Raw genomic sequence first — 11628 nt, 5'->3', positions numbered from 1 at the left:
AAAGGCTTTCTTATCTCCTTGCTATTCTTTGGAACTCTGCATTCAGATGGCTATATCTTTCCTTTTCTCCTTTGCTTTTCGCTTCTCTTCTTTTCATAGCTATTTGTAAGGCCTCCTCAGACAGCCATTTTGCTTTTATGCATTTCTTTTTCTTGGGGATTGTTTTGCTCCCTGTCCCCTATACAATGTCATGAATCTCCATCCATAGTTCATCAGGCACTCTGCTTATCAGATCTAGTTCCTTAAATCTATTTCTTACTTCCACTGTATAATTGTTAGGGATTTGATTTAGATCATACCTGAATGGTCTTGTGGTTTTCCCTACTTTCTTCAATTTAAGTCTGAATTTGGCAATAAGAAGTTCATGATCTGAGCCACAATCACTCCCAGTCTTGTTTTTGCTGACTGTATGAGCTTCTCCATCTTTGGCTGCAAAGAATGTAATTGATCTGATTTCAGTGTTGACCATCTGGTGATATCCACATATAGAGTCTTCTCTTGTGTTGTTGACTTCCCTGGTGGCTCCAACGGTAAAGCCTCTGCCTACAATGCGGGAGACCCAGGTTCAATCCCTGGGTTGGGAAGATCCTCTGGAGAAGGAAATGGCAACCCACTCCAGTACTCTTGCCTGGAAAATCCCATGGACAGAGGAGTGTGGTAGGCGACAGCCCATGGAATCGCAAAGAGTCGGACACGACTAAGAGACTTCACTTTTCACTTTCTTGTGTTGTTGGAAGAGGGTGTTTGCTATGACCAGTGCATTCTCTTGGCAGAACTCTATTAGCCCTTGGCCTGCTTCATTCTATCTCTAAGGCCAAATTTGCCTGTTAATCCAGGTGTTTCTTGACTTTATACTTTTGCATTCCAGCCCTCTATAATGAAAAAGGGATCTTTTATGGATGTTAATTTTAGAAGATCTTGTAGGTCTTCATAGAACTGTTCAACTTCAACTTCTGCAGCATTAGTGGTTGGGACATAGGCTTGGATTACCGTGCAATTGAATGGTTTGCCTTGGAGACAAACAGAAATCATTCTGTCGTTTTTAAGATTGCATCCAAGTACTGCATTTTGGACTCTTTTGTTGACTATGATGGCTACTGTTTCTTCTAAAGGATTCTTGCCCACAGTAGTAGATAAAATTGTCATCTGAGTTAAATTCACCCATTCCAGTCCCTTTTAATTCGCTGATTCCTAAAATGTCAACGTTCACTCTTGCCATCTCCTGTTTGATCACTTCCAATTTGCCTTTATTCATGGACCTAACATTCCAGGTTCCTGTGCAATATTGCTCTTTACAGCATGGAACCTTCCTTCCATCACAAGTCACATCCACAGCTGAGTGTTGTTTCTGCTTTGGCTCCATCTCTTCATTCTTTCTGGAGTTTTTTGTCCACTGATCTCCAGTAGAATATTGGGCACCTACAGACCTGGGGAGTTCAACTTTCAGTGTCCTATCTTTTTGCCTCTTCATACTGTTCATGAGGTTCTCAAGGCAGGAATACTGAAGTGGTTTGCCATTTCCTTCTCCAGTGGAGAAAAATGTGGTCCACTGGAGACTGTAGAAGGTGACTCTGGTCAAACACACTTATGGTCATCCTGCTGTCCAGCTTACCAAGTTTTCTGTTGATTAATCTCCCTCTACTTCTTAGAAACCCAGGAGCCTGCCCAGAATCTGGCACACTTGCAGACAAATATCTGGTACCTTTCTCCAAACATGTCTATGACCAGTGGCCTGCAAATAGTCTCTGAGTCATCCTTTAATGGCTGTTGGTGGAAATAACTTGATGAAAAAGATCCACTGGTAAAAAAGATGATGACGATAGAAGAGATGGAAGAATTGCCAGAGAGATTCTTTGAATAGTTCTCAGGAATGATCTGGCCTTAGATACAGAAATGAGTGGTTCATACAAAGCAGGGAGATAAAGGCAGAGGTTATATGCATAGGTGATGGTAAGGAGTGAGTATGACTATAGAATCTTTGATTTTGCTTCTAATTTTTGATAAAATGAGATTAATGCTGTTAAGTGAGAGTGACTATGTAGAAAAGATTGTAGAGACTACCAAGTTTACACTAAGTATCTTTGCTACATATTTCTTTACCACCCTTTATTTCCTGTTTCCTAGTAGTCCTTATATTTTTAATTTCTTGTAAAACATATGCTTTCACTATAAGTTCTTCCATGTTGTTTCTAGCTTTGTCTGGCATGGTGTGGCCATTTGATAAATGTTGATTGAATTAAATTAAAATACATTGAAAGATATGGACTAAAAAGGAAAATAACAATATGGAATGGAGTGGGACAGTTTCCAAGTTTGAGTGACTCTGGTTATTCACTAAAAAAAAAAAAAAAACAAAACTGAGAGAGAATGTAGTAAGAGAAGAAGAATGTTAAGAATGTTTGTGAGGAATGGCAAATTTGATTTGAATATGCTGATTTTCATGTTGTTAGAATCCATCCAAATGGAGTGCTTACACAGGAAGTAAGATGCACAATGGAAAGTATAGGAGTGAGATTTAGTCTACATATATAGATTCAATTGGTCTTCCCCGGTGGCTCAGCAATAAAGAATCTGCCTGCAAAGCAAGAGACTCGGGTTTGATCTTTGAATTGAGAAGATCCCCTGGGGGAGGGCATGGCAATGCCAGTATTCTTGCCTGGAAAATCCCACAGATGGAGGAGTCTTGTGGGCTACAGTCCATAGGGTCACAAAGAGTCAGACACGATTGAAGTGACTTAGCATGCACGCACATAGATTCAATTATCATCAAGCTGATCTCTGGTGGCCTTGGCTGCAAGGGCTTGGAATGGGGCTTGGAATGAGGCTGAGTTGCACTGGTGAATGCACCAGATCCTAGCCACTAGACCAGTGGTCAGTGACAAAGGTCTGGCCCTTTGGCTTTGCAGAAAATAATTTCCACAAAGACAGAAAGTAGTGAAGCAAGTAAAGTGGTAATTAGGAGGAAAAAGAGTATAGTATGTGGGGATAGACTCAGGGAGACTCATGGGCAGACTCAGGGAGAGATGGAGTTGCTGAGTAGCACCCTCATGGCAGTTTGAGTTACTTTTATGGGGCATTTTTTCTGGGTTTGCTTTGGCCAATCATTTTGATTTGACTGATTCACAGTCCGTATTTAGTATATCTCCCATGTGTGTGCACACATCTCTTAGCCAAGATGAATCCTACCAAAAAGGTCTCTGGGTAGAACATTTCTTGACATAACTTCCCTTTGACCTCCAAGAAGCCTTTTCCTTGCCTGTGTGGTTGGGGAGGTCTCCTGACTTTGAGAAGGAGAAATAAGTGGTGTGAGCAGCACCCAGCCTCCTCCCTTAATTGCCCTGCCTTTCTAGTCTTGGTGTTTCAGTCAATAGAGAATGAATATCCAATTGCTTTACCCTCAGGGGACCCATCTACCTCCTGCCTCAAAGCTATAGGAGTATAGTTAGTAGCTGAAAATGTTTAGATTGTGTGTGTTGCCAGCTAAGAATGCTTTGTAATTAGAAGCCTAGGAAGCAAAAACTAAACCTAAGATAACACGACCACTGATTTAATGAATTGGATTTTATGCTTCCATTCCCTCTTGTTAGTCATTAGATAGTTCCTGCATTTTTCCTTTTCCTCATTTTCTCCTTTTCCTCTTCCCCCACTCCCCAGATAGATTTTAAGCTCCTAGAAGGTAACATTTAAAGCTTTTGTTTCCTAAATCCCAACTGCTGATCACATTGAGTTTGATAGCTATTTGTCACTTTTTTATCTAGCTATGTTGGTTGTCATTAGAGAACAGATATATTGAGTTTAGGTCTAAACTTAGGAAAACTCCTTTGGAGAGCTGACTCCAATGACATAATCATGGAAAACAAAATAAGTTTTAAAAAAAGGCAAGCTGGCACTGACAGCTTAATCATTTTTCACCTTTTGATTATTATATAACCTCACATTTCTTTTTCTTATCTATTATTATCCCTAATCCTTCTTCTTTCAAACCCCATTCTTTAATCAAACATTTCATTTCCCCTTTGAAAAACTCCCATTATCTTACTCTTTATAAGATAAATGTAGTCTGGTTTGTGGCATAGGGCCTGACATTTTGAGTGCTGTAGGTTTTTAAGCACCAGACCAAAGACTAGTGTTCTGAAGATGTTTTTCAAGGAAAACAAAGGCACATGTGTGAAAAGGAAAAGCTGACACTATGAGGTCCAAAGAGCAGTGAAAGTGAAGTCACTCAGTCGTGTCCGACTCTTTGCGACCCCATGGACTGTAGCCCTCCAGACTCTTCCGTCCATGGAATTTTTCACGCAAGAGTACTGGAGTGGATTGCTATTTCCTTCTCCAGGGGATCTTCTTGACCCGGTGATCGAACCCGGGTCTCCTGCATTGCAGACATACGCTTTACCACCTAAGCCACCAGGGAATTCCCCAAAGAGTAGTAGCTGGTGGCAATTTAGCCAGGCAATAAATGGCTTTCAATAAACCTAAGTTTTATTAATGAGGTAATAATTATATCCTTATAGGAACTACAGGTTCACACAATGCTTGGAAACATTCTGAATGTTGGCGGAGAGAAATGTTCAGTCAGCTCAGTCGCTCAGTTGTGTCTGACTCTTTGCGACCCCATGGACTACAGCACAGCAGGCCTTCCTGTCCATCACCAACTCCCATAGTATACTCAAACACATGTCCATTGAGTCGGTGATGCCATCCAACCATCTCATCCTCTCTTGCCCCCTTCTCTTCCTGCCTTCAATCTTTCCCAGCATCAAGGTCTTTTCCAATGAGTCCGTTCTTTGCATCAGGCAGCCAAAGTATTGGAGTTTCAGCTTCAGCATCAGTTCTTTAGGGCTGATTTCCTTTCCTTTAGGATGGACTGATTGGATCTCCTTGCAGTCCAAGGGACTCTCAAGAGTCTTCTCCAACACCACAGTTCAGAAGTATCAATTCTTCGGTGCTCAGCTTTCTTTATACTCCAACTCTCATATCCATACATGACTACTGGAAAAACCATAGCTTTGACTAGATGAACTTTTGTTGGCAAAGTAATGTCTCTGCTTTTTAACATGTTGTTTAGGTTGGTCATAACTTTTCTTCCAAGGAGAAGTGTTAGTGGACTCAGAAAAATTTCCAGTGATTCAAGCTGTTTTATTTATAGATATGCTGAAATTTGAGTAATAGAAATACCATGACTGCAGCATTCTCCTTATACATCAAAAAGAATTTTAGTGTAGACAGTGGTGAATTCTTACACTTTTATTCACATATCATTGCAATACTTCTAGAAATACAAATTCCAATTGTTAGAATTGATTTGCAAGACAATAGATTTTTAAAGACCATTGACTTTTGTGTTTCTCCCTTCATAGACCCTATCTTCAAATCTTTTTCTTAACTCTGCCCTTCTAGCTCTAAACCTTGCTCCTGGGTCTCCCTTAGCATCTAAGATCCATTGCTTGTTACAGTCCTAGAGCTCACTCCACCGTCTCTGTGTAGACATAGCCAATTTGTTTCCCTCTCTGTGTATTGTATTCACCTACTGATGTGGGAAGTGATTGAGGAGGTAGGCATGACAACAAGAGGAGAAAACAACATTCATAAATAAGAGTGAGAACAATGCAATTCAAATTGATGATTAGAACAACAGTGCTGTAAATAATGCACCCACAAAGTGAACAAATATATCTACTCTGCAATTGCTACACTCCCTATTCCTGATCTGGCATGCTGTTCAGCTACCTTTGAACATTATGAGGGATGGAAGCAAAGAACAAAAGATTTAGAACACTCCAACAAGTAAATCCTTGCCTGGCTTGTCAAATTGTACATACTTACTTTGTAATTTATCACAGCTGGTATTCCTGACCTGACTCCAGGCTAAGAGATTCACAAGCAGTGTGTTTCTATACTTTTGCATACTTGCCTGTAGAGACATTTTGATAGCTTCTTTGGAAAAGTGTATATGCTTAAAGACAGAATAAGTAGCAGGTTTCAACCTCACAAATGCTGAAATATAATGTATTTTCTTTGTATTTATTTTTATTTTGATCATCTGTTTTGTCCCACATGTGGCTTTATGGTTTTCTCAACTCAGTGATGAACTCCTGAAGGGTATGGACTTATAATATCTAGCAGAGTACCACCTACTTAGCCAATGCTACTCCATGCAAATGTGGGATGTTAAAGTTGGGGAAAGTGAGACATCGTTTATGGATAAATTCAACAATTTATGTTCTTGACCCTATGCTGTATTTTTGAGATGCCAATATGATGGAAAGACTCTCAGTCCAAGGGCATGTCTTTTTCTATTTCTCTGTAGATAGTAACATACTCAAGGAACTGGAAGGTCATTGAAGAACAGATATTGTTCCTATACTTGTGAACTTTTATTTCTAATCAGAGTGAAGACAGCAAAACATTATAGATTTTTGCTTTTAATTACAATTTGATCATGCAACAAACAAATATATAGGGAGCAATAAACATATATCAGGGGAATGTGAGGTAGTCTGAAGGGTATATTATAAAGTGTGCTTTTTGTTGCTTTGTTTTTTTGTGTGTCATTTTAAAAGGAACTGACATTTGAGTTGAATTTTAAAGATTGAAAGGATGACTAGATTGTAGGAAAAAAATATTTTTCCAAACAGTGGGAGCAGTCAATGCAAAGATCCTGAAGATGAAAAACATCAGAGGGGAAAAGAAAAAAAAAAACATGTCTAAGGAGATGGAAAACTTCAAGAGAAAGGTGGTGGTAATGTCACAGCCATTAACAAATGGCAACAAATACTTTGTGCTTTTGTTTTTTTTAAAAAACTCTCATTTTAATCAAATGAGCCATAGTTTCATTTTAATCAGGGTATCAACATAATTATGAGCCCATTCTGTCAGATAGTCTTACACACTAGGTATTAGCATACTGCTATTCTTATGAAAATATTTAGATTAAATCACAGAAGAATAGACTTTACACTCAAAATAGGTAAAAACTCTTCAGATTCACACTGTAAATTTTCACATATTCGAAAAGTCAAACTTACACAAACACATTTATGCCCCACTTACACTTACCCAGTGTCACTTTTCACATTATGTCTTCCTCAAGCCCACTGAAGTATGTATTATCACTGCTGATATCTGCTTGGTTTCCTTCAACGTGACACAGTTATATCCAAAACCTGCTGATCCTTATCTAATTTTTCATTCTCTGGCTTTTTTCTCTCCTCCAACTTGCTCAACAAAGGTGTCTCTGGATTTTTACCTGGCTGTCTTGACTTTCCTCTCTGTATTCCCTTCCTTAGGAATTTGGAATACTGTAATACTGTAGCAGTTGATAGTGGGTTTCCCTGATGGCTCAACAGGTAAATAATTTGCCTGCCATGTAGGAGACACAGGAGATGTGGGTTTGATCCTTAGGTTGGGAAGATCTCCTGGAGAAGGAACCGACAACTGCTCTAGTATTCTTGCCTGAAAAATCCCACGGAAAGAGGAGCTTGGCAGGCTACAGTCCAATGGATTGGAGAGTCAGACACAACTGAGCGACTAAGCACACAACACAGTAGTTGATAGGATTTCTAACAAAAGTAAACTTTATTATTAGATACTATGGTAAGTGGTGTGTTTTACTGTGGGTTTTGGTTTTTAATTTTTTACAAGATCTATTATTCCAATTAACCCTTACAACAGTCTGCTTTCTATCTGCTGCCCTCTCTTCCTTGATTTATTGTGTAGTTCACAAATGACACAGTAAGGGAGTACTATTAGTATTTCCATATTATAGACAAAAAGTTGAGCTTTAGAAACATTAGCTTAAGATCACACATTAAGTAATTGTAGACGAGAGATTCAGATTAGAAAGGCTGACTTGAGATCACAAGTCTGGATCACAAATCTGCCTCATTAAAGATTGAACACAGTAAGTAGACTCAACCCCAGAACAGATGCAATGTGATAATTGTGTAGACTTGACTTAAAAACTATTAAGTAATATTTTTGAATCCTCATTTCGTCAGTTACTAGCTTTATAATGCTGGATAAATTTCTGAAGTTCTCTGAATTTGATTTTTCATCAATAAAATTAATATTTAAAAAGCCTCAACTATAGTTTTATTATGAGAATAATATATGCAAGCATTTAGTACTCTGCCCTTCACTTAGTCAACATTTAAAACCATTATTCATTTTTGGTAATCTCGAAGGTAAATAATTTTTAATTTTCAATATCATCTCTGTTGAATGTCAATTCTAATAAAGAATTATAAAATTTATGTGTGTGCATTCAGTCTTGTCTGACTCTTTGCAACCCCTTGTATTGTAGCCTGCCAGATTCCTCTGTCCATTGAATTTTGCAGGCAAGAATAGAGGGGTGGACTGCCATTACCTTCTCTATATTAATGCTCAGTTCACTTCAGTCACTCAGGCATGTCTGACTGTGACCCCATGAATGCATCACGACAGGCTTACCTGTCCATCACCAATTGCAGGAGATTGCTCAAACTCATGTCCATTGAGTCAGTGATGCCATCCAACTATTTCATCCTCTGTCTTCCACTTCTCCTCCTGCCTTCAGTCTTTCCCGGCAGGAGGGTCTTTTCCAATGAATCAGTTTTTTGCATCGGGTGACCAAAGTATTGGAGATTCAGCTTCAGCATCAGTCTTTCAAATGAATAATCACAATTGATTTCCTTTAAGATTGACTGGTTGGATCTCCTTGCAGTCCCAGGGAATCTCAAGAGTCTTCTCCAACACCACAGTTCAAAAGCATCAATTCTTCAGCACTCAGCTATTTTTACAGTCCAACTCTCACATCCATATATGACTACTGGAAAAACCATAGTTTTGATAATATGGACCTTTGTCAGCAATGTGATATCTCTGTTTTTTCATATGCTGTCCTGCTTTGTCACACCTGAACTTCCAAGGAGCAAGTTTTAAATTCATGACTGCAGTCACCATCTGCAGTGATTTTGGGGTCCAAGAAAATAAAGTCTGTCACTGTTTTCATTTTTTCCCCATTTATTTGCCATGAATTGATAGGACCAGATGCTATGATCTTAGCTTTTTGAATGTTGAATTTTAAGCCAAATTTTTCACTCTTCTTTTTCACTTTCATCAAGAGGCTCTTTATTTCTTCTTCACTTTCTGCCATAAGGATGGTGTCAGCTGCATATCTGAGGTTATTGATATTTCTCCCAGGAATCTTGATTCCAGCTTGTGCTTCATCCAGCCTGGTATTTTGCATGATGTACTCTACCTTTAAGTTATATAAGCAAGGTGACAATATATGGCCTTGACTATTCCTTTCCCAATTTGCAACAAGTCCGGTGTTCCATGTCCAGTTCTAAATGTTGTTTCTTGACTTGCATACAGATTTCTCAGGAGGCAGGTAAAGTGGTCCCATCTCTTTAAGAATTTTCCATAGCTTATTATGATCCACAGAGTCAAAGGCTTTAGTGTAGTCAGCGAAGCAGAAGTAGATGTTTTTCTGGAATTCTATTGCTTTTACTGTGATCCAACGGATGCTTTCAATTTTATCTCTGGCTCCTCTGCCTTTTCTAAAACCAGCTTAAACATCAGGAAGTTCTCAGTTCACATACTGTTGAAGCCTCAATTTGAGAATTTTGTGCATTACTTTGCTAGTGTGTGAAATGAGTGCAATTGTGTGGTAGTCTGAACATTATTTGACATTGCCTTTCTTTGGGATGGGAATGAAAGCTGATTTCCATTCCTGTGGCCATGACCACTGCTGAATTTCCAAATTTGTTGGCATATTGAGTGCAGCACTTTCACAGCATCATCTTTTAGGATTTGAAATAGCTCAACTGGAATTCCATCGCCTCCACTAGCTCTGTTCATAGTGATGCTTCCTAAGGCCCACTTTACTTTGTATTCCAGGATGTGTGGCCAGGTGAGTGATCACACCATTGTGATTATCTGGGTCATGAAGATCTTTTTTGTAGGCTCTTCTGTGTATTCTTGACACCTCTTCTTAATATCTTCTGCTTCTGTTAGGTCCATACCATTTCTGTTCTTTATTGTGCCCATCTTTGCATGAAATGTTCCCTTGGTATCTCATATTTTCTTGAAGAAATCTCTAGTCTTTCCCATTCTATTATTTTCCTCTATTTATTTGCATTGATCACTTAGAAAGGCTTTCTTATCTCTTCTTGCTGTTGTTTGGAATTCTGCATTCAGGTGAATGTATCTTTCTTTTTCTCCATTGCCTTTTGCTGCTCTTCTTTTCTCAGCTATTTCCAAGGCCTCCTCAACCAACCATTTTTATTTTTTGCATTTCTTCTTGGGGATGGTTTTGATCACCACCTCCTGTACAATGTTATGAACCTCTGTCCATAGTTCTTCAGGCACTCTATCAGATGTAATCCCTTGAATCTATTTGTCACTTCCATTGTATAATCATAAGGGATTTGATTTAGGCCATAACTGAATTGTCTAGTGGTTTTCCCTACTTTCTTCAACTTAAGTCTGAAGTTTGAAATAAGGAGTTTATGATCTAAGCCACAGGTATCTCCAGGTCTGTTTTTGCTGACTGTATAGAGTTTTCCTTTCTTTGGTTGCAAAGAATATAATCAGTCTGATTTCATTATTGACCATCGGGTGATGTACATGTGTAGAGTCATCTCTTGTGTTGCTGGAAGAGGGTGTTTGCTATGACCAGTGCATTCTCTTGGCAAAATTCGTTTATCCTTTTCTTTGCTTCATTTTATAATCCAAGGCCAAACTTCCTGTTACTCCAGGTATCTCTTGACTTCCTACTTTTCATTCCAGTCCCCTCTGATGAATAAGGACCTCTTTTTTTTGGTGTTAGTTCTAGAAATATTAAATGTAGGTCTGTTAAAATTTTCTTCTAAAATATAGATGCATTTTTTCATAGTATTTTCTTATTATGAAAATATAAGCTATTAACTCCCCTCTAGTGTCCTGTCAGAAATATAGTTCTCCCATGTATGTGTGTGCTAAGTGGCTTCAGTCACGTGTGACTCTGTGACCACATGGACCATAGCTTTCCAGGCTTCTCTGTCATGGGATTCTCCAGGCATGAATACTGGAGTTGGTTGCCATGCCCTCCTCCAGGGGATCTTCCTGACTGAGGAATTGAACCCATGACTCTTATGTCTCCTTCATTGGAAGACGTGTTGTTTAATACTAGCACCACCAGGTAAGGCCAAGTGTTCTCATACGACCAATGTATCTAATGTCCTACTACATCAATATTTTGGGTTCATTTTAGATCGATTTCTCAAATTGCTTGAGCCATTGATATGGTTTTTTAGATTTTGGCATTTTGATATACTTTAGTGCTCACTTCAGCAGCACTTATGCTACAATTGGAACAATACAGAGAAAATTAGCATTGTCCCTGCACAAAAATAATGTTCAAATTTATGAAGAATTCTGTATTTTTACACAGCACTTATAAAGCTAGAGCATAATTCTCACTGCTCTTGACCAGGATATCAGCTTAAATAAAAGTCATAAAAATATGTAGAAAGCAATAATTTAAAAAAGGGTAATATTTTATTTAGTGTATTTAATTGCATTAACTTTGTTCTACTAATATACATTCATCTACTTATTCTTTACCCTTATCTTCTATGAATTAAAAAAAAAACAAAACGAACTTCT

At 38.5% G+C, this 11628-nt stretch overlaps 1 non-coding gene across 1 annotated transcript; it reads left to right on the top strand.

Moving 5' to 3' along the window:
- The first annotated feature begins 11300 nt into the window (after positions 1-11300).
- On the top strand, positions 11301-11407 carry LOC129541856 (U6 spliceosomal RNA). Its single transcript, XR_008682914.1, has one exon. It is a non-coding gene; the product is annotated as a U6 spliceosomal RNA (small nuclear RNA).
- The last annotated feature ends 221 nt before the right edge of the window (positions 11408-11628 follow it).

The sequence above is a fragment of the Moschus berezovskii genome, chromosome 4 (assembly GCF_049115385.1).
Source record: "Moschus berezovskii isolate FMDL1 chromosome 4, NW_MosBer_1.0, whole genome shotgun sequence".
NCBI classification, from domain to species: domain Eukaryota; kingdom Metazoa; phylum Chordata; class Mammalia; order Artiodactyla; family Moschidae; genus Moschus; species Moschus berezovskii.
The sequence above is the reverse complement of the archived record's forward strand: the minus strand, read 5'-3'. Positions and strand labels throughout refer to the sequence as shown.